At 44.6% G+C, this 24,002-nt stretch overlaps 1 protein-coding gene across 2 annotated transcripts in view; it reads right to left on the bottom strand.

Annotated features, from left to right (window-relative positions):
- The window catches only part of prkcab (protein kinase C, alpha, b), a 247,903-nt gene that overhangs the window by 86,076 nt on the left and 137,825 nt on the right, over window positions 1–24,002 (bottom strand). The window lies entirely within an intron of this gene.

Below are 24,002 nucleotides of genomic sequence, written 5' to 3'. Positions count from 1 at the left end.
TACATGCCAGACCAGTATGTGGCGCTGTAATTCTGTCACAGAAATACACAAAAAATTGAGAAGGAGACTTGGAGCATGTGTGAGACGTGGGGTGATGACATTGTCATTTCACAAAATATACGGATTGGCTGTAAACACGAAAATGCTAAGAGTGTCATTTTCAGATTTATCCACTCTTGGACGCGGTTTGAAAAAAATAGCAGTTTCAGGCTCCCAAAATACCGGATCCATCTGGACGAAACATCAATACGATGATACTCTGTGTGTGCGAGGCCTCAAGCAGTGTTGAAGTTAATGAGACAATTAAGTGATTAATTAAGTGATGATTACTAATGCACACCTGATGTTAACAAGCATAATCACTGAAGGAAAGAGAAACAAGAAAAGAAAAAATTTAAGAGACGAGCAGAAACACAAGAACTACAACTCACTTCCAGCCATTACAAATTATTAAACTAACCAGTTTGACTGTATTTCTGTGATACATCTATAGAAGCTTTTATTAAGAATTAACTGAGGTTTAGATGTTGATGTTTTATTGAAAATAATAGTTTAGTTTGAAGTCACCATTATGGTGATTAGTGTTTGCTTTAGTTAGACTCTAGGCCCTTGACTTTTTAAAATTAGTTTTCCTGGCTATCGCAAATTTGTGAAAGCACATTTCTTGTGGCAAACAAAACTAAAGAGATTTGGTCAGATGATGTGGTGACATTATAGTCATCATGTACTGTAGTAGTCTGTGTAGAGGGGACATTAAACATAATCATGATGAACAAGTAAACTAATAAACTTTTACAGCCTATTGTGTTTATAATTGAGTTCTTGCAAACTATTCTACCTCAAACTTTCAAGGAAAATGTGTTTTTTAAATAAAGACTGAGAGAGTTGTTGGAAGCTTAATGATGCTGATGTTGAAGTCATGCTACCATATGTAGCTCGTTTATAGCCTATGTTTAGCTTTTTACTTCTGGCAATTTTATTTAGGCTTTAAAATTAATAAAAAAAAAAAATAAAAAAAAAAATATATATATATATATATATATATATATATATATATTAGGGCTATCAACGTTAACACATGCGATTAATTTAAAGTCCTGAATGTGTTAAAATAATTTAACGCAATTAACGCAAATAAATTACAGAAGTACGTGAGCAGCATAATTTTTTTGACGCGGTTAGATGATGTTAGAAGTCGGGAGTTTATCACAATCACACTGAGCAAATGTCCATTCTAACTCTTTAACTCAATTCTGCTTCTGTTTGTTATCAGGCCATTTTAAGCCGTTAAACTCGGGGGAAGTGTTCAGTGATCCAGTAACCAAAATCATGTAAAGAAGGCCAGGCTGATTAGGCTACATCAGAGCGAATAGAGACTCACATTGCGTTTTTAGTTAATTGTTTAGTGAATTCCAGTGTGCTTTGCTTTAAAACACAAGCTCTGTCGTATTCTGCGATTGTTTCTGAAGAGCGCAATTATGGTGACGTACCGGAAACGTACAGTGAGTGTCTGATGCAAGGAGTTAGAAGTATTTTTTACTCAGCCTATCATTCAAACCAGGTTGCACGGGTTGGGTGATTATGATGGCATTTCATTCGGAGGAATTGAGTGTCATTTTATCTGACTTTGATAAGTTAGATACTTTTTATCAGTCTGTCGCCCAAGCATGTTTGACTTGTCTGGATGTTCATCTATGGGCAGTTCCTGAGGGGACTGCTTCCATGCCTGGTGAGGCTGCTCCTCCTTGGAGCCCTCCAGAAGTTGATGTCGTTCTCGCCGCCTTATGGCCTGCGGGACACATCAGTTTCAGGCAATTTCTAATCGCAGTGTCCGCCCTAGTGTTGCGGCCCTGTCGAGCTGCTCCCTTAGATGAGGCCCCTGCTGGCCAGCCCCCTCTCCCAGGTAGGAGCGATCGAGCTCGCCTGCCCTGTGGAGCTTTTGGGAATCGATGCTGTGCTCCCGCCGTCTAGTACACTTCGGGCCACATCGTTTCTCCACGCACGTGCGCTGCACCAACCGCCTCTAGCAAGACCTGCTTCCATGTATCCATCCTTCTGTGTCACGGGGAATTCCTGAGGTTCGCTTTCGGGGGCGAAGCGTATCATTATAGGGTTCCTCCATTCGGCCTGGCTTTTTTCCCTCGCGAGTAGCAGCAGTTCAGCACTGAGATGTCGTCCTTGGCTGCTCTCAGTGCTTGGGGTTGAGACTCTACACGCAGTAGCGTGTTGACGCCTTCTCAGAGAACCATGTTCCTGGAAGCCGTATGGGATTCTCTACGTTGTGGGCACAATTGTCCCCCGCGCGTATCGAGTCCATACCATCGATGGTCTCCAAAATGACGCTAGGCCGCAGCATCACTGTGTAGCAGTTAGGACTGCTGGGACTTATGGCAGCTGCGTCCAACAGAATATCTCTTGGCCTGCTGCACGAGACCCCTACAGTGATGGCTGGGAACCAGGGGGGTTTTCCTCGAGGGGAAAACCATTCTGTATGATCAGGGTAACGCGCAGATGCCTTCGTTCCCTCGTCACATGGAAGAGACCTTGGTTCCTGTCCCGGGGGCAAGTGCTGGGAGCATCATGTATAATAGTATAAATAGTGCTGCTAGGATCCTGATGAGAGTTCGAAAATACGATCACATCACACCCATTCTCCATTCACTTCACTGGCTTCCTGTTACCGCCAGGATTTACTATAAGGTCTCCCTTCTAACCCACCAGTGCATCTATGGAAATGCCCCCCCCTATCTGAAAGAACTACTCACACCTTCAACTACAACTCGATCAACAAACTCAAACCGCCTCCTTCTCCCCAAGACAAAGCTCAGCACTATGGGTGATCGGGCTTTCTGTTCTGCCGCTCCTCGGATTTGGAATGCCCTCCCCGACCATCTGAGGGCACCTCAAACTACTGAGACTTTTAAAAAAGGACTAAAAACATTTCTTTTTAGGAGAACTTATGACTTTTAACCATTCAATCTATTAGTATTTTATCCTTCTTAAATGATCTTAACTGTAGCACTTTGAGATTTGTTCCAAATGTAAAGTGCAGTACAAATAAAATGTATTATTATTATTATTCATGTTGCCGGAAAACCGTTTCAACTGATGCCTCCCTCACTGGTTGGGACGTGGTCATGGACGGCCGCTTTGCGAGAGGTCTGTGGGAGACCCGGCATTCTTCCTGGCACATCAACTGCCTGGAAATGCTGGCAGTCTACAAGGCTCTGAGGAGCTTTTTGTCCCAGACCTCCGCGGCCACCATGTCTTTATATGTTCAGACAACACTTCAGTTGTCGCGTATCTGAATGGTCAGGGGGGTTTGAGGTCGTGCCCTCTTTGCAGACTGGCACACCAGATCCTCCCGTGGTCCCAGGGGAAACTGTCGTCTCTCAGAGCGATATACGTCCCCGGGGACCAAAACCAGGGAGCAGACGTCCTGTCGAGGCAAGGGCTGAGGCCCGGGAAGTGGCGACACCACCCAGAGGTGGTGGAGGCCATGTGCGAGAGATTCTGCCCAGTGGAAGTAGACCCATCTGCGCCTCGAGAGACTGTCCACTGTGGTTTTCTCTCAGCCATGATGCAGACGTTCTGGAGTGGGTCCGCCGGGAGGGGATCCGCCTACTTCTAGTGGCACCCTGCTGGCCGGCCCAAGTATGGTTCTCGGACATCGTAGCACTGCTAAACGGCCCTCCATGGCAGGGAGGAGGGATCTGCTCTCGCAGGCAGGGGGCACAATATTTCACCCCCGGCCGGAGTTATGGAACCTCTGGGTCTGGCCCCTGAGGGGGCTCGGTACCTAGAGGCTGGCCTGTAGGCAGATGTGGTCGAGACCCTACTCAGCTCCAGGGCTCCTTCCACCAAGAGACTGTACAGCCTTAAGTGGAATGTGTTCTCCACTTGGTGTAGAGAGCGTGAGGTGGACCCAGTTAACTGCCCAGTGGCTTCAGTGCTGGAGTTCCTCCAAGATCGTTTCTCCGCCGGTCTTACCCCGTCCACCCTGAAGGTGTATGTGGCTGCCATTGGGGCTTTCCACGAACCTGTAGGTGATGGACCCTTGGGGAAGCACCATCTGGTTGTACAGTTCCTCCGTGGGGCTCGGAGGATGAGGCCTGCAGCTTGATCCAGAGTCCCAACCTGGGACCTGGCCGTGGTACTCGAGGGGTTGGCCGAGGCCCCCTTCGAGCCACGGGAGTCGGCTGAGGCGAAGAACCTGACCCTTAAGGTGGCCTTTCTCCTTGCTATTACCTCTCTCAAGAGAGTGGGGGATCTCCAGGCCTTGGCTGTTATGCCAACCTGCCTGGAGTTTGCCCCCGGCGGAATTAAGGCCATCTTACACCTTAGACCGGGCTATGTACCCAGGGTGCCATCTCATGTGGCACGGTCTTTGGTTCTTCAGGCTTTTCATCCTCCTCCCCACCTGATGGCGGAAGAGGGAAGACTTCACCTGATCTGCCCTGTCAGAGCCTTAAGAATTTTTCTGGAGAGGTCTTCCCAGTGGAAAAAGTCAGACCAGTTGTTGGTGTGCTTTGGCTCACCCAAGAAAGAGCTGCCTGCATCTACACAGACAATCAGTAATTGGATTGTCCAGGCTATAGCCGCGGCTTATAAGGTGCGCAACTTGCTTTCACCTATGGCCGTGAGGGCTTATTCCACCAGGGGCATGGCCTCCTCGGTGGCTCTCCTTTCTGGCATCTCACTTCAAAAGGTTTGCGAGGCAGCCGGGTGGGCCACCCCGCACACCTTCATAAGATTTTACAGTCTGCATCTCCCGGCGACGCCTTTTGCCAGAGTGCTCGCGTCCTAAGTGCCTGGTTCCCAGCTTCACACTAGGACGGGTGTGATTTTGTGTGGCATAGTGGGTATTTACGTTCCCAGAGTGTCGTCACTCGACAACGCAGTGCGAGTTCCCTCGAAGGGGAACGTCTCGGGTTACGACTGTAACCCCTGTTCCCCGAGAAGGGAACGAGACACTGCGTCTCGTCGCCACACCTATCACGGGCAGAGCGCTCGCTTCATCGCAAATAAGCTGTTGTGTGTATGTATCAGCGTCCCTTTGTATCTTCCGGGTATGGCGTCATCTACTACGTCATGACGCAGCACCAATCAGATTGACTTGATTTCATTCATGCTTCAGACGCGCTATGCTGGGGGCGTTCCCAGAGTGTCGTCACTCGACGACGCAGTGTCTCGTTCCCTTCTCGGGGAACAGGGGTTACAGTCGTAACCCGAGACGTTTTGTGAGAATCACCCTTCAATCTGACAATCTGATTATTTACTTTGGATATAGCAAATTATGACAAAATTAATGTGTTTAATGAGATAAATGGCGTATGATTAATTTCATGATAAGTGTGCGATTAATCTATTGACAGCCCTAATATATATATATATATATAATGAACACAATGTGTAAGAAACATGTTTTGGTCATAGAGCTTATTTTCTGAAATAATCCAAAAGCCAATGGAAAAATCCATTTGGGATTTTGTCAAGGGAGCTACAGTGATGCTGATTTATGGGTTGCCCTACAAAAATATGTATGTCATCACTCTCCAGCGCTCTACGGCAAGAATGGAGTGAAACTGCCAAAACCAATCTGACTGACTGGCTTTATGCAACTTCCACGAGTCGAGGTGGCTTATCAGTCCACCAGGAAACTAAGTTGTGCTGGCAAGTGTTCATGCTTTTACAAAACAGCATTTCTTAGAAGAAACAAATCACTGCTTCTGCTCTGACAGACAGGTTGAAGATCCAAATGCAGCTTTATTAGGGCAAATCCACAATTGTAATCCAAATGATAGGCGAAAGATCAGAACCACAGTGCAAATAATCCGAAATATCAACAAAGTCCAAAACACAGGTAGACAGGGAAATTAAGGAATTCCAGGAAACCAGGCAAAACATGTGAACCATAACACAGGACAACAAAAGAGAGCACATAAATGCAGTGTAACACTAACAAGACTTTGCAAAAAGTGAATGAAAACACAGGGCTTAAATGGACAGAGTTTACAAGATAATGACACACATCTGGAGGTAATCAAGCATAATGAGTCCAGGTGATGGGTTATGGGAAATTAAGTTCATGATCAGATAGCAAAGGAGTGCCCTCTGGTGGAGATCACTGGTGGTTGTGACAATGACATCTGAAAGATATTCAGAGTTTTAAATGAACAAAGCAAACTGTGGTGGGACACTTTACATGGCAATGTTTACTAGATTTTATGGTGAAAGTCAAAAGACTGACAATATGAAAACTTTTTGTTGATTGTGTAGATAAAAAAAAAAGATTTTTATATTTCCTGTAGAAAGTGTGAGCGCAGAATTCCAAGGTGACCGTCAACTGCCAACCAAAAACAAAACAAAACTGAAAACAGTTATCTAACAGAGGCTGACCGCAACAGCAGGTCAAACACTTTGCTGTGGTTTTTGTCCAGAAGCAGGAAGTTAATCATAAGTCTGCAGGGTTATTTCACTGGGCCATGCAAATAGGGCAACCAATTAATCTGTCTCTGAGTGGTCTGAAATTAATGAGAATTTGACTGTAGTTGAGGGGTCTCGAGTTTTCCCATAACTGAACCATTAATCTGACATTAATAAAAAGCTGCCAGCCTCTGGTTTAACTGCACAGAAATGCTGAGTCAAATATGACTGTTAGGAAGTTCCCTTTCGAAAGGGAACTCGCGCTGCGTCAGCTTGACGCTACGGGGAACGCCTCCGGCGTGACAGGTGCCTGAAATCACAATACCAAAACGTCAATCCTATTGACCGGCGACAGCCTATGATGTCATCAAGGTGCGACCAGGAAGTATATAAGGGCGCCTTGCCAACATGACAGTATCTCTTCGTCTTCAGTGACTGTTTTTGCCTGTTATCGCATTTGAAGAAAAGCGTCAACAAGGAATGAAGTGTGCCAAGAAGCAGCGCCACTTCCGCAAGTGTGTGGATCCCTGTACCAGGTACCTTACACCTGATGACACGCACACACTTTGTGTATACTGCCTGGGGGAAGAGCACGCACGGGATGTTCTCGAGGGAGCATCCTGTGCGAACTGCGAGCGTTTTCCCATGAGAACGCTCCGCTCTCGTCTGGCTCTCTTCTCGAGGGGAGAGAGCTCAGCAGCTGGGAACGGCCCCGCTCGTGCTGAGGCTGAGCGGCGGCTTCAGACCTGGGGTTCCCAGCTGGATCTGGCTCGTCGTCTGGAGACCGGTGTAGTGTTGGCAGACAACGAGCCAGATCGCGAGGGGCAGACCTCGGAGGAGGAGCAGGATTTGAGTTCCTCCCCCTCGTCTGCTGCTTTTCAATTTGAGCAGAGGATGGTTGAGGAGGCGAATGAAGCGCCTGAGGCTGAGGCTTCTCAACCATCCTGTCCCATGTATGGGGAGCTGTTGGAGGTCATGGAGCGTGCTGCAGGTAGACTGCAGCTGCCCTGGCAGCGCGTTAGGAGAGATGACGTGCGTCCGAGTAGGTTGGACGACCGTTATCTCCCCGCCCGTGACCAACCAGCTCCCGGGAGTCTTCCATTCTTTCCTGATCTCCACCAAGAGATCGCGAAAGGATGGAAGAAACCTTATTCAGCCCGTATCCATCGACATCAGCGGGCTAATTTCGCTGATGTCGAGGGATTGCCCGAGGCTGGATATGTGGCGTTGCCGCCCGTAGACGAGGCGTTTGCGAACTACCTCGCCTCCGGGCAGCTATCGACATTAAGGACTCCCACCCTGCCGTCTGAACCTCTCAGGACGACCGCGCGCTTGAACGGCAGGGCATACATGTCGGCGGGTCATGCCGGGGCAGCCTTACACACGATGGCAGTGTTACAGGCTTACCAGGCAGACCTGCTGGGGGACCTCGATCAGGGGGTGGGACTAACCCCTGAGGCGGTAGCCGAGCTGCGCCGGGCCACGGATCTGTCTCTCCGGGCCACCAAGCAAACTGCTTTCGCCATCGGTCGCTCGATGGCGGCGATGGTGGCCACGGAGAGACATCTGTGGCTCAACCTGGCGGACATCGGGGGGAAAGAAAGAATCTTTCTCCTTGATGCCCCAGTATCGCCCTCTGAGCTTTTCGGCACCTCCGTAGAAGCGGTGGTGGGAAAGTTCAGAGAGGCGAGGGCGCGCTCGGCGGCATTTAGGACATGTATACCGCGGAGGTCCGGGACAGCGCCCAGGCGGTCGGGTGTCCCTCTCCCGTCTCAGTCTGAGGGCTGGAGACAGGAGCAGCGAGCCAGCGTTGCCTCTCGAGCGCCCCCGCCGCGGAGGAGCGGGGCGCTGAGGGGGCGGGACACCCGCAACCGGAAGAGGAGGGAAGCCGGGGCTGGCAACCGACAGCATAGGCAGCAGACTCCGCCCCCGAGGGCGCGGAGATGAATGCTGTTTTTCCCTTCCTCTGACTTTTCCCCGGGCGCTTTTACATCAGGCCGGTGGGCCTATGATGAGCAGGAAATGTAAGATTCTGACGGCCCGCCTGGTTTGTTTGTTGAAGTGCCCCCCTCAGGGCGGCGGGCGGATACTAGCTTAATAAAAAAAGAAAAGGCTGGTTTGACGCGCCGCTAGGAGCGATTGGTGAGTCCCCTCTATGAGGGCGAAACATTTTCAAAACTATGTTTTTCAGGACTTTTGAACCGTCGCTCCCCTGAGAGGGTGCTGGGGAAAACTTCTGGATCATCGCGGGATTTCGCAGGGCCTGCAGCTCCCCGTGAGTAAGCTAAGAACGATCTTCTTTGCAACATTATGTGGTTGTGTGTGTATGCCTCACTTTTGCTAGTTGAGTCTTGCTGCCTCTCCGTGTTATTTTTCCCACTATGTGGGTGTTTAATTTGCGCTCTTGCCCAAGGGCTTGTAGTGTAGAGGGCTAGCTGTGTTTTCCTAGCGTAAAAGTGGGAAGTAGCTGAAGACCGGGTACGCGCTAATGCGCGAGCTGTAGTAAGATCTGCGCCCAGCTCTGCGGGGCTTTGGGAAAAGGGGTTTCGGGGCCTCAGTGTGTTATATTAGAGGTAATAATATTTCTTTCCCGAGCCCTGAGTAGATCTAGTGCGGTATGCCGCACCACTTGGCCTAGGCTTTGTCAAGGATGGGGGCGTTCCCTTTTATGAGGTTGTTCGCCCCTGACCTGTCTTTTGTTATAAGAACATGGCGTGGTTTATGCATCCTTGTTTCAGCCTCCTCTTGTTACAGAGTCGTCCGGCCAAGGCCCGCCCCCTTCTCTGCGTTCTGGGGTTACGAGTAACGCAGTCGGGGTGTTGCAGCAGACAGCGACTTTGCCAGTGGTCGTGGGGCGGAGTGAAGCGTCTTTCGCTGGTTTGCGATCAGACTTTATCTGCCGTTTTCCGCCTTTCAGAGCTTGGTGGCCGCCATCTTTTGGCGGCCCCCGGCCTCTTCCTGGAGGATGTTCGGCCGGTGGGTTCTATATTTTCTAAAATGAAAAAAGGTATTGTTTCACCCTTGCTCTATGTCTCTGCTCCACCTCCTTTAGGGCTCGGGTTGAACTGAACATCGGATAAACCTCTGTGGAGGTTCTGGTCGGATGCTCCCCTGAGGCCCGAGCATTGCCAATGGCTGACGCCCTCGCACTTATGGTTGGCCGCTGCATGGAAAGTAGGACAGCCGCCCCGAGGCAGGTGACGTAAGTTGTACTCCCCTCGCTTTAGAGGGTATTTGTTTAAGCACTTTCGCTGAGTACACTGCTGTTGGCAATGTGATTAGGTCCATGTTTGTAGGCGCTGCCCGAGAGACTGCGCCGTCCTAGGGGCCCTAGGACACGGCGATGCAAGTTGTCCCTAGCTGCCTCTGGGATGGAGCCAGCCCCAGGGCGTAGGAGCCAGCTGGTTGTTAGTAGCCAGCTTGGGCAGTCTGGGCAGTTGGACTTCAGAACAGGTAGTAGGCGTCAACTGGCCTCCCTGCAAGGAAGTCTCGACGCCGTGGCCCACGAGTGGGCCCTGGAGGTTTTTCTCCACTGGTGTTGACATCAGCAGTAACTTCGTCAGCTAGTCTCCTTGGGGATGAGTCCCCAGGTGTGATCTGGATTTCCAGGCTTTGTCAGCAGCAGACAGCTGCCGCCAGCCCAGGCGCAGCAGCCAGCCTTCTTTAAGGCCGCCCTGAGGGGTAGGCTCCCGGTTTGGTTTACCTTTACTCAGATGGTAGGCCCGATTGGCCTCCCTGAGGGCCTGCTGTGGTCAGCAGGCGCTGCCTGGTCTCCCCCGAGGGGGCACGACTGGCATTAAGTCCCTCGACGGCTGGTACAAACTGCTAGTAGGCACTGGATGGCTAGCACGAGTGCTAGTAGGTAGTAGGCCACAACTGGCCTCCCTGAGTGCAGCCGCTGAGGCGGTGACCATGGAGTGCTATGAGTAGCACATTCTGGCTATGGGCGGCATGTTCTGTCATCAGGTGGAGGCCCCTCTCGGCCTCCCTGAGGAACGAGTTCCCTTGGTGGGAACGCACAACTGGCTTTACGCTGACAGCTAGTGGTCACCCGCTATCAGGCGCCGGTCTCTGGCCGTTCGCGAGACCTGGAGGCGGTGCTCTTACCCTAGCACGACGAGACGTTACTGCTGCTATGCGGTCCCCACGGGAGGGGTCTTTCATAATTTGCCTACTGCATGGTTACCTACCAGGCAGGCTTATGAGCTCCTCTCGTATGAGGGTCTACTATGAGCTTACGGCCGCTTGGCGCTGGTTAAGGGTCGTAGGCCCTTCGGGGCCTCCCTGGCATAATCAGCCTGTAAGGCCTCTGGCCTCCTAAGCACGTTTTAAAGTAGGTGCTTGGTAGATCCGAGGATCGAGCGGCTAAACTCCCCTCGCTAGCAAGGGTTATATAGCACTCCGCTGAGAGCTGCTCTCCGGGATAACCCGTCTCTGAGATCTGGCTAGTGGATGTCACTGCCTTTTTTGCAGCACCCTAGCGGGATGCCTCTTCGGAGGCGAGTACCAGAGGCTCTGTACTGTACAGACAGGGTTGACCGTATTACGTGTCCCACATTAGTCTGGGTCACCTGGTCAGGTCTCCCTGGTGGCATTCGGTGAGAACCTCCCGAATAGTGACTGGCATAGGGTTCCCTCGTAGTTCCCTTGCCACGTTCCCTTAAAGGAACCCCTTCTAAGTCGAATGGGCTGGTTCCAGGCCTTCGAGCAGGGCCTGGGAAGGACCTCATGTGTGTGAAGGTTCCTTCTTGGGCGATAGCTTGGGCTATGACCGTAGGGAGCGCTGTCACTGACAGCCTAATGTGACCAGAAGGGGAGTGGTTCAGGCATCTCAGTAGAATTTGCTTGTCTTGACAGTTGTCACTGCCAGTGGGCATGCACTCCCGTCGGCATGGCGGCGTTGGTATATCGTTCCCCGTAGCGTCAAGCTGACGCAGCGCGAGTTCCCTTTCGAAAGGGAACGTCTCAGGTTACGAATGTAACCATTGTTCCCTGAGAACAGGGAACGAGACGCTGCGTCGCTGTGCCATGCCGCAGGGCCTGCCTGCTGAAAACAGTCCCTTCAGACGATTTGATACTGTCATGTTGGCAAGGCGCCCTTATATACTTCCTGGTCGCACCTTGATGACATCATAGGCTGTCGCCGGTCAATAGGATTGACGTTTTGGTATTGTGATTTCAGGCACCTGTCACGCCGGAGGCGTTCCCCGTAGCGTCAAGCTGACGCAGCGTCTCGTTCCCTGTTCTCAGGGAACAATGGTTACATTCGTAACCTGAGACGATTTTCTATATCTATATCATTTCTACAACAGGCACTAGATCATTCCAGTAATGTAAAAACTAGTAGCAAATAAATGTAAGAATGAAAAAGTAAAACTTCACAAATAAGCCATGGTAGGTACACTCATGGGGGGAAAACAGACAGAAGTATATTTTTTGCACACAAAAAACTAGAAAAAAGAGCTTTCTTAAAAAAAAAAAAAAAAGGCTCCGGTCTGTTTTTGTATGAGGTCACAGATGTTTATATCAGTCTACTGGGAAACAAAGACATGTTTACAAGTTCCCAGGTTGCTAATGAGCATTTTCTGAGGAAGAACTGAAAAAGTCCATGGCATTCATGTTCAAAGGCACTGAATATCTGAAATATATTTCGCAATTTACTTTGAGGTATTAAATTGCCTTGGGATAAATAGGATATCATTGAGTCCAAGAGTATTCTGCTTTGTTTTCAGAGTTCAATAATTATTTCCCATGAACAGACAGGTGCAAAAATCATGTCCTTTGTTGCATGTCTATTATTTCTTGTGTTTATGATTTTAGGATTTACAGTGCTTGCAATTAAGCAACTGATTTTAAACCTAACCCTAACTCTATATTTATAACCTATTTGTGTAATAAATAAGTCAGTGAGGAACCTGGGTGTGCTCTTTGATACCAATCTTTCTTTTGAAAGCCAAGTTTCTAGCATCTGTAAAACTGCATTCTTCCATCTAAAAATATATATATCTAAATTATGAAAAAATGCTGAACAGTTAGTTCATGCGTTCATGACCTCAAGGCTAGATTATTGTAATGCTCTACTGGGTGGTTGCCCTGCTCGCTTAATAAACAAACTCCAGCTGGTCCAAAATGCAGCAGCTCGAGTTCTTACTAGAACCAGGAAGTATGACCATATTAGCCCAGTTCTGTCAACACTGCACTGGCTGCCTATTAAACATTGCATACATTTTAAAATCTTGCTAATTACTTAAAAAGCACTAAATGGTTTGGCTCCCCAGTACTTGAGCGAGCTCTTAACATATTATACTCCATCACGTCTACTGCGGTCTCTCTGGCCGGTCGATCCTTTTCCTATTTATCACCTAAACTCTGGAACAGTCTTCCTAGCATTGTCCGGGAAGCAGACACACTCTGTCAGTTTAAATCTAGAATAAAAACACATCTCTTTACTATTGCACACACATAGAACATTATCAATTTATATTATTGAAATCAGTTAAATGATTGTTAGGCTGCATTAACTAGGTCAGCCTGAACCGGGAATACTTCCCATAACACCTGATGTACTCGTTACATCATAAAAAGAATGGCATCTTATCCCGATGTTTACTGCAGTCTGCCGGATCCAGATCAGACGGTGTACCTGCGCTATACACGACCACAATGCTTCCCTGAAGTGTCAGCAGAGACTGTGTCAACTAGACTCTCCCCTGTAAAGGCCTCCTTCACTTCACTTTCTCTCTGTACAGATTAAAATTTGTATTTAACGAAATGATCGGAAACGACTGTATTATGCATGCCAGACAATTAATTTGGCAGCCATTTAGTAAAGAAAAACGACATGCCTGCGCACATACGTACTCAAACGTACTTGCGATAGACTAAACACATAATGCTTACGTGCATTACGTCACCGTTCTCACAGATTCACCTTTTTTTTTTTTTTTTTACACGAAGCAGGTATTGTTTCAAAACTATTTCTTATCTTCTTGTCTTGTCTATTATAGTCTTTCTGTATTGTAAAAAGCGCTGTATAACTGAAGGTGACTTGACTTGACTAATACTTATTTGTGTAATTACACTGTCACAACATCACCTTAATATACAGTGTATCTAAGTCACTCCTAGGTTTGCTTCTATAAAACAGTTTGTTGACTGTGTTATTAATTATAGCGTACGCTGTGTGGTCATTTTGCATGTGAGTCAGACCGTCTCTTTTTCTCTGAATCCTGGCCAGGATGACCTGCAAAGTGTAAAAGACTTTGTGTCAACAGCCAAAGGCCTGTCTATGCAAGACTAGGTTTAAGGTACACTGTAGACAACATATAACTTGGGGTGATTTCACACCAAGTTTATTTGAGCACTCCAACACCCCAAATTAGGAACACCCCACTGTAAAATCGAATTAGTTAGACTTTCTTCAAAAAGCATGCAAACCAATAAAAACCAAGTAAAGTGAAATAGGATAGTATGTTGTTCCAACAAATGCTTAGTTATTATAGTTCACTTACACACGAGTTCTAGTAACTAAAAAAGAACTGAGAGTACTTGATAATTTACTTGTATTTTGAAGTTGAATGTTGAAGTCTGTGTGTGACTCAAGCATGATCAATTTCAAGATCTTGGGCCCTATCTTGCACCCAGCGCAATTGACTTTGTACACCGACGCATGTGTCATTCCTATTTTGCACCCAGGCAAAGCGCGCTTTTCCCTCCACAGAAGCACGTCGCTAAACTAGTGAATGAACTTGCGCTCCCTGGGCGGTTCAGCGCAAAAAAGGAGGAGTGTTCCGGCGCAAACAATCCCTGGTGCTATTTTGCTGTTCCATTAAACAATTGCGCCACTGACCAGAAAAAACCTAGTCTAAAGTCAGTGACGCGTTGCGCGTTGTTCATTATGCTATTTTAAGGGCGCATGCTTGACCATAATGTATAGCGTGCACAACGCGCATACACTTTGCTCATGTAATCTACACAGATGCAACAGTTATTTTTGCAAATCATAAATTGTTACACTAATGTGAAAAAATAGGCATAAATCTAGCTTACAAATGATTCAGGCTAATTGTAGTCTAATAATTAAGGAGACCTGTTTGCCCAATATAGTGGCAACTTCTGGCAAGACATATATGTATATAAGGACATCTAACAAATTGGTTTGTCCGTCAAGAACCAGGAAAAAAAATCGGTGAGGGTGGACGCAGCGATGTCCTCTGCTGGCGTCAGGTCCTGAGTAAAGGCAGATCCACCTCCCGTTACACGGCGTGCCCGATTGATGCTGGCAAGCTTGGACTTTCCCCGTCTTCTGATGTCATTGTAGCGCTTGCGGCACTGGTGCGACGTCCTGGGGATGCCAGCTGATGAAACAATTGTGGCTATTTCCTCCCACGCCTGTTTAACCGACGCTATTTTGGCTGGGTTTCTCCCATCCCCATACAACACAACTTCTCTGTCTTTCACTGCTCTTACAAGAACATCAGTCTCCTCGGCTGTGAACCGCTCCTGGCGTGCGCCTGGTAAATACGCCATAATAATAGCAATCCATAATGGAACTTGCGCACCTGCTTTTACAGGGAATGTTGGATGACGCTCTGATTGGTTTATTCACGTTACGCCCAAACCACACCTATGAATAATGAAGCTACTTCAGACCAACCCATTTTAGATTTGCGCCGGGCGCAAGAGCCATTTATCCCGCCGGGAAAATAGCAACAGCGCCGAGACCCGCCCACAAAGTTACTTGCGCTTCGCGCTTTGACACTTGCGTTTCAGATCGTTAAAATAGGGCCCATTGTCACAAATATACATTATAAAAGTTAAAAAAGTTATATATATATATATATATTCATTTGTATTACTTCTCTGTGATTTCTTGTTGCATCGCTGCATCAATAAGAAGAGAATTACAATAATATGAATGTTCCAAGTGCCCAACCAAATAGAACACTGATCACCATAACGGTGTTCTCTCAAATTTTCCAGTGGTATTGACAATTCAACATTCAAGATGAATTTGGGAAATCAGTGAATGCAAATCGAGGAAATGAGTGAAAGAATTGTCCCGCCTCAAAAACATTTTTCTTTCACTTTTTTTTGTTGCTTGACAAAATGGCACTCAAACCAATCAACTAATCTTAACTTGGGTTTTCTGAGTAGAAAAAATCATAGTATGTGAATAGTACAGATTAGTGTTGTCAAAAGTACCGACTTAGTATCATATCATATACTGAAATTTAAAAAATGTGACACTTTGAGCGCTGTTGAGCACTGTTGAGCTGTAATCGTAAACACCTCTGACTTTGTGCTCATGCGCTCATCAAATATGTCTGTGATTGGGTACAATGGCTACAGTGCTTCAAAAACATATTGTAAATATACATCAATGGCGCTTTTGACAGAACGTTTACACAGATACACACGGGAGCGTTTGAATGCAGGCGTCTTTCAGCCTACCGGTCCACTGGTCGACGCCTGCTTGTGCTTTCAGAACACTTTCAAACACTCCCGTGCATTGATCATTGAAGCCAATCACAGACACACCCAATGAGCGCATGAGCACAATGGCCGGTCAAAGGTGTTTACGATTCCAGCTCAACAGCGCTCAAAGTGTCACATTTTTTAAATTTCAGTACCGACTTGGTATCGCGGTCGGTACTTTTGACAACACTAGTACAGAATACTAGATTTTTAAAGTTAAGACTTTAAGTAAAGTTAACTAAAAAGTCTTAGAATCACTATTGGATTTTACAGTGTAAAATGACCCACAAATGAAGTGGTGGTCTTGGGTTTTTTTGTGGTTCTGTGAATTCTCATTTTAAATCTACTTACATTGCAACTGGTTCACTTTAACTGAAATGGGTTTGTACATTTAAGTGTAATGTCAAACACACTACAATTAATGCTGAAATGCAGTGTAATTATTAAAGTCCGGGTATTGCTGTTTCTGAAGAGCAGAAAATGAGTAGCTCTGTCCAATCCACCTCGTGCAGTGTGCTATTTCCTCCAGACAGCTTTTGTCACTCTGTCTAAGCACTAATTGAAAAGGCCAGAGTGCAAGCAAAGCAAAGCAGATGCAGTCTGTGCGCCGGCCTCCTGGCCAATGGAGGAGCGTGTAATGAAAACAAACAGTGGACAGACCCCAGGAACCCTGTGATTGGCACAGAATGAGTCACTGAAGCACTCTAATTAGTACCTTGGCATCTTAAATAGCAATTGGGCTATTTTATTCTCTGTTGCTGGCTAGTCTCAAGCTGCTGCGACAGAATTATGGCACAGTATAACTCTCGATGGCTGCATCCCAATTTCCATACTTCTACTATGCACTAAACATATTTACTTTGCTGGTGATGGGAAAGGACATAGATTTGAGCAGATGGTAAGTCAGTACAACGGTATGAGGACACTGCAGAACTCTTGGTCATGTTTGTCTTTGCCAGTGTTAGCATCTACCTAAATGCATTACTCAATATTATTTCACTTTAAGGCTCGAACATTTCAACAATTTAACATGTAACAGCATTCAGAACGTCACTTGAAAAGGAAAGTTGTTCTTCCCTCGGGTCATTTTGACCCAAAACTTTTATAAACAAATAAAAATTGAGTGTTTATTGGAGTAGTCCAAGACCCTAGGACTTTTGTCACACTTGAAACACGAAATGGTTGACATTTTCAAAAGTAACAAATCCTTCCCTCGAGGGTCAATTTGACCCCCATAGGAATGAATGGAATGACCTCAGTACACATAGAAAAACATAAAAATGCTCAAAATTCTTTTATAATGTCTAAAGCTGGGCATACACTGTGCGATTTCTGTGCGATTTCAGCAAGGTTACCTACTCACACTATACGGGTAGATTGCATGCGATGTAAAGCCAAAGCTCACGGTTTATGTGCTCACACTGTGCAGTCCGATCGTCGAGCACGACTTGTCTGCTCACACTGTACGAGTGAAATATGTGTGAAAAACCTATAATAGAGAGATAGCCTATCAAATGCATCAGCTATCGATATCAAGAGCATTTACAATTTATGTATATAAATGAACATTATTATTAGGGTAGACCTACTTTTATTATTAAATTGAATGCCACTCCACCCCTGAAACTCCCCAAAGTAATGGGGGGGGGGGGGGGGGGCATGAACCTGTGGGTGGGACACATGTGGGCGGGGCTCCCGACTTGCCATGGCCGCCCGATCCGCCCATGGGTGCCCGTCCCCCCTCCTTCGACGGTGTGAGGACACGTAATGTCACATGTCTAGTCAGTTTTTGGTTGTGTTTCTGATTCTGTCACGTGTTCCTTTGTTCTCTTTCCCGCCATTTCTGTGTTTCCCTGATTGCCCTCATTAGTTCATTCATCCCAGCTGTGTCTTGTTTATTATCTTGTTCCTCGCTGTTCTTTCACTCCTTGTCTGGTCACCGTTATACCCATTATGTTAAGTTGTCTGTTTTGCCTGCCTTAGTTTATTGTGAATTAAAATACGTCTGAATCTTCATCTCCTGTGTCCTCTGCCTGTTCCTGGTACACCAACCCGTAACAGCTGAAGACAAACTGACTTTAGAACAGCTAATTTGCTCCATACAGAGCATACAGATTTTAAGGAACCAATTGTTTTGAGATTGGAAATAGACGCTTCTGAGTGGTAAGTTCAGTCTTTATTTTCAGTAAGAATCTGCAAAACGTAACGTCAGTACTATAACTTCAACATGTGAACTAGCATACAACATTAACTTTACACGTTAACTCATAATGTCAGCAGTCACAACTTTGTTTTTAGCATTGTAATAATATTTGAATCATTGTAATGCGTCACCGTATGATTTTACAATGATAGCTTCTTCACTTTGAGTCACAAACTCTAAACAGCGAACTGGGTAGCCCGTAAATATGTTGTTTGTACAGTACAGTAAAGTTTTTTTTTTTAACAAATTGACTAGATGCCTTGTCAAATGACTATCGTTTCAACTTAAGTGGTGGAGAAGGTGACGTTAGCTAGAAGGGTCGAGTGAGCTATCTGTAAGCAACTAAACTAACATAGTTAGCTCCTGAGTTATGTGTTGTTGATGAAATATAGGCTAAATTATGATTATATCCAACAAAAGGGATTGCCATATGTATCTCCGGTTGTATTTTGTAGATTTATATGACAACACTGGCAGGAAATAATATTAACCTTTGTCATTTGTCATACTCTTATGTATGTTACTTGGAGTTTCCTATTGTTATACTAACATCTTGCGTTGGATCTAGACAACACAGGGGATATTATAGTTAATGTTGTCTCACTAAGAAACTTTCAATTTAATCAGAAATTGTTTAGACAGTCAATAAGTGGATAAAATCACTACTTACTGCTTGCGTGAATATAGTTGGAATTGCCCCCTACTTCAGTATCAGATGCTGAGCGAAGCCTGCTTGATATTGTCCCAGGTTAGAAAAACTGTCCGTGGTGAAATGGGCCAAGCAAACTAACATCTTTGAATTAAATTGGTGCGGTATCCAGTTATAGATAAACATCAACCATGCCTGTTGACAGTTTTGTTCTGTGGGATGTGTATGAAAAGTCCTCACGTCCCCTGCACAGCCTGGAACATAACATTTATTTCCATGATCTGCCATTTTCTCTATCCTCGTGTGACGCTTGTTCCCAATACCTGCAGAAGTTCCGATGATTCGGCTGTGCAGTTCCACCTGGCCTTGAACATGCAAATGTTGGGGGCATACATATTAATGATCCTGACTGTTGTGTAACAGTCGGTGTTATGTTGAGATTCACCTATTTTTCCGTGGATTTTTCACAAACACGATTTACATATGAAGGAGGAAGCAATGGTGTTTGAGACTCACTGTAAGTGATTTCCACGTATTGAACTCTTATTATTCAACTATGCCAAGGTTAATTACATTTTTCATTCTAGGGCACCTTTAAAGACTCAAAATTAATTAATTGGTTTAAGTCTTCTATATTATCATGCAAATGTATCTACAGTCACATCAAAAAATTCTATTAAAAACTAATCACCATTTGTTATTTTTATTTTTTTGGGGGGGGAAGGTCTTCAATATGTCCTGCCTCAACTTCAATCAATCTACATCAATCTGAAATACATCAACACATTGAGGAAAACTGCACTCTTCAATTGACTTCACAGAAAGTGAAATAAAAGATAAATAAATCTTTTTTAAATGGAGCCTTTAAACAGCATTCAAAATGAAGCAGTTGCTTTTTTCCTAATGCATCCAGCCGATCGAGGTAAAAACCGGACAGTGCATCATGAGGAAGCAGCCAGTGCACTTCCGAACTCTTCGAGGGCATTAGAGGCCTGCGCCTCTCTTTCATCTCTGCGGCCTGTTCCTCTCATGTGTATCCTCATTTTCCCTACATCCACTCAGCCTGTGTGTTCTGTCTCTGTTCATGCCATTTGCGATATAATCAGCTTTACCGCTGTCGAGTGAATCAGTCACGGATGAAAATAAAAGCTCATCTTCTGCCTCTGTCTTTTTCCTCCTGGGATGAACTGAGGATTGAAGGACGGGTCAGTGTGTTTGTGTGTATGTGTGTTCTCGCTGCAGGTGCCTGTGTGTGCACGTAGCCAACGGTGCACATGACCTTTTATTCCTGGGCAGCACTGCTCTACACTTCCACGACTGCCATTTTTTCCATGGCTGGTGTCCACAGCTCAGTTGGAGAGCCAAAGACACATAACAGGACGCAAGACTACCTCATCAAACACCTCTGAAACACATGACCTGAGCGATGAGGAAAGTCAAAGCTGTAACAGAGACTTTTCAGAGAATATTCAAGCTTCCTTATGAGCCGAGGCCCATCATTAGCATCAGATTGAGTGATACTGCAAACCTGTGATTATGATTCTGGTGTACATTAAGGGTGTGTAATATGTATCTTGTCTATGTTCAGTAAACAAGAAATGAATATTCTGAGTTTTATTGCCTGTTTTTGCTCTATTTCTGCAAAAAAAATTGTTCCAAACAAAGCCGAAACAAAACTGTTGTGCATCTCTCAGCAACACACAGTGGTGTTTCATAACTGAACCAATCAATGTTTTTGAACGAATCAATGATTCAATGATCCATTCATTCTCCTGAATGAATCAGCCATTTAAACACATCTGTTGAATTAATTAATCAATGACTTACTCATTTAGACTTGCCACCACCTACTGGAGGTTTTTGTTCCAATATTATTCAAATTATTTTAGCATCATAGCATTTATGCAATTGCAAATGCTGCGTTAGATGCTGCTATGTGCCACTTTGTAGGGCAAAACATTTTTGGACAAAAAACAAAATAGGGCAAAATATTTTGTTGATACTGATTTAATTTGATTTGTAACAAACTAGTGTCTTATTATTTTAATTTAATTTACTTAAACGCATACCTCGGGTCTTTATTGACCCGAGATGACATTCACTACCCTCCACCTCATTCCATTTTTAAAGTTAGTTATTTTTTTTTGTAAAAAGTGTTTTGGGTCTCTAGTGACCCGAGGTATGTAATAGTGCAAGTACAGTATATTAGGGCGTTAACGCATGCAATACATTTTTTTAGTTTAACGCATTCAAAATATTTTACGCATATTTTTCCTTACTCTACAGTGTATAATCACGGTATCATGTATTCAAGTGCTATTAAACCATTCAAAACGCAAAAATAAGAACTTAAATCTGTACTGGCACTCCGTCTGTGAATCTCCTCTTTGTGTGACACACACAGGACTGTGACATTTTTGAAAATAATTTTGTAACAACACTTGGCTGAACATTCATTCATTTGAAAGTTGACTCTAAGTCTCTGACAAAAAATGACACTACTAAGGTTAGAATAAGGTTAATAAGGTTAGAATAAAATGCTAAAATAAAGGTAGTAATCACTGTAAAGCAAAGGTAAAAATGCTCCTAAAAATCAATATAAGGTGGCAAATATCGTCACTTAATTAAAAAAGTAAATTTCTGTCACTGCTGTGAACTACTGCACAAAATATGAAGAATATGAAAAGCTTCCTGAGTCAGCTTTCCACAACCAGTCAAGATGCACAAAAACACATTCAGCAAAATATTTATTGTTTTCAACAAAATCCCAGAATATATCATTTTTTGTCAATAACGCACACCCCTAGTTGACATACATTTGTGCCGTCACCATACTTTCCACCTTCGCTTTGTGAAAATCGAGCCTGAGCAGCTGACAGGAGCCCAAAAGACTGCTGTTAAACCAGCTGACCACACCAGCCAAGAAACGCAAGTCACATTCTTGTAAGCTATATTTTACACAAGGGAACTGTGAATGACAAGTGTTCTAGTTAAGCAGAAATCTGCGGAGATTCCTGCGGCCACAGATTCTGTGTGGGCTGCTTATACGCAACCTGCGCCTTTCACACACAAGATAACATCCCCAACCAAGCAAATCCAGATCAGTTATCTCATCAGCTTTGGCTGCAATGAGGAGACACATAGGAGAACATACGGTGTGCTTCAATCAGACTGAAGAAACAGACTGTTGGCAGATATATTTTTAATAATGTTGGCACTTTCATTAGGGGAAGATTCTGTCTCTGAAGTTAGGGAACATTTCTGTTCAAATTGCGAACACTCTCTTACACTAAAGGAAAACATTACTTATATTGAACAATTTTGACTTATGAAAAATATTCAAATTAACCATCAATACATAGCCTCTTAACCAGGGTATCCATGATGTGTGACCAGTCAAAGCTGGCATAAAAGTGTCCATAATATACCTCATACAAGTGAGTGTCATTTAAAGGAACACGGCACTTTTTTTGAAAATAGGAAAATTTTCCAACTCCCCTAGAGTTAAACAGTTGAGTTTTACCGTTTTCGAATACATTCAGCGGATCTCCGAGTCTGGCGGTAGCACTTTTAGCATAGCTTAGCATAGATCATTGAATCTGATTAGACCGTTAGCATCTCGTTCAAAAAAATGACCAAAGATTGTTGATATTTTTCCAATGAAAACTTGATACTTCCAACGGAAAATGAAAAGTTGTGGTCCGATATGGCTAGGAACTACACAGTAAAATCCCCAGAGTTAAATTAACACTGCTCAGAGAACATTTGGTCCCACTCTACAGAGTGTTAAAGTAACACTGAATCAGTGTTAAAGTTAATGAGATAATTGAGAGATTAATTAAGTGATGATTGGCCATTAGTGATGAACACCTGATGATAATGAGTAGAATCACTGAAGGAAAGAGAAAAAGAAAAACACAAGAACTACGAATGACTATAAAAAAGACATTAAATCTCTGAAGATCTCAGCAGAGGAGGATTAAACAACTCCACAAACAGCATTACCAGCTTCACACATTACTAACCAGACTGACTTTATTTCTGTCAGACGTCTCTTATTGAGAATTAACAGATTTTTTGTTTGATTCTGTTGTGAAAATTGTTAGTTTTTAATGTGACCATCATGGTGATCAGTGTTTTCTTTAGTTGGGCAGTTTGATGACGTTTTAACGTTAGTGTTTCTCTGGCTGCTGTAACTGAGTTTGTTATGGCAAGAAAAGCAAGAGTAAACACAATCAGATGCTGTCGGCTGCTCGATGTCGAGAATATGATCATTGTATAATGATTTAATTCATTGATTTTACGACTGAGTTTGAGCAATATCCTATTAACTTTTTTTATTGTGATTTTAGAGAAGATCCAACACTGTTTTAATCAGAAAAGCTGAATAAATTTTGAAATCGATTGTACACTAATCACTTCTAACTCCTGCGAGATGAACTCACACACAGACATCAAGAATCTGCCTATGAATCTCAACAATGGTGACATGCTTCATGCCACAATGCATTCTGGGAGCCATAGATGAGTTTTGCGTGATGCACCCAGAATGCATTGTGGCATGTCACCATTGTTAAGATTCATAGGCTGATTCTTGATGTCTATGTGTGAGTAAAACTCGCAGGAGTTAGAAGTGCTTATTGTGTGATGTGTTAGTAAACCGCAGTACAAATCTTATGTAAAAATGTTTTGATAATTGTTTAGTTTCTCTGATGATAACATTGCTGGATCTTCTGCCCTAGAATCACAAGTCTCCTATAATCAATGACTTTCAGGGGATCAGCAAATAAGGCACTATATGATGATAACAACTGTATCATAAACAACAAGCGTCAAGATTTTCTTGCCATTTTCACCGTAACGAACAGTTACAGCAGCCAGAGAAAATCTTATGTTAGTAAGTCAAGGGTCAAGAGCCCAATTAAAGCAAACACTAATCACAATAATGGTAACTTCAAACAACTTTAATTTTCAATAAAACATCAACATCTAAACCTCAATAAGAGCTTCTGTAGTCGTCTGATAGAAATAAAGTCTGTCTGGTTAGTAATGTGTGAAGCTGGTAATGCTGTTTGTGGAGTTGTTTAATCCTCCTCTGCTGAGATCTTCAGAGATTTAATGTCTTTTTTATAGTCAGTCGTAGTTCTTGTGTTTTTCTTTTTCTCTTTCCTTCAGTGATTCTACTCATTATCATCAGGTGTTCATCACTAATGGCCAATCATCACTTAATTAATCTCTCAATTATCT

The sequence above is a fragment of the Gobio gobio genome (assembly GCF_949357685.1).
Source record: "Gobio gobio genome assembly, chromosome: 1".
NCBI classification, from domain to species: Eukaryota; Metazoa; Chordata; class Actinopteri; order Cypriniformes; family Gobionidae; genus Gobio; species Gobio gobio.
The sequence above is the reverse complement of the archived record's forward strand: the minus strand, read 5'-3'. Positions and strand labels throughout refer to the sequence as shown.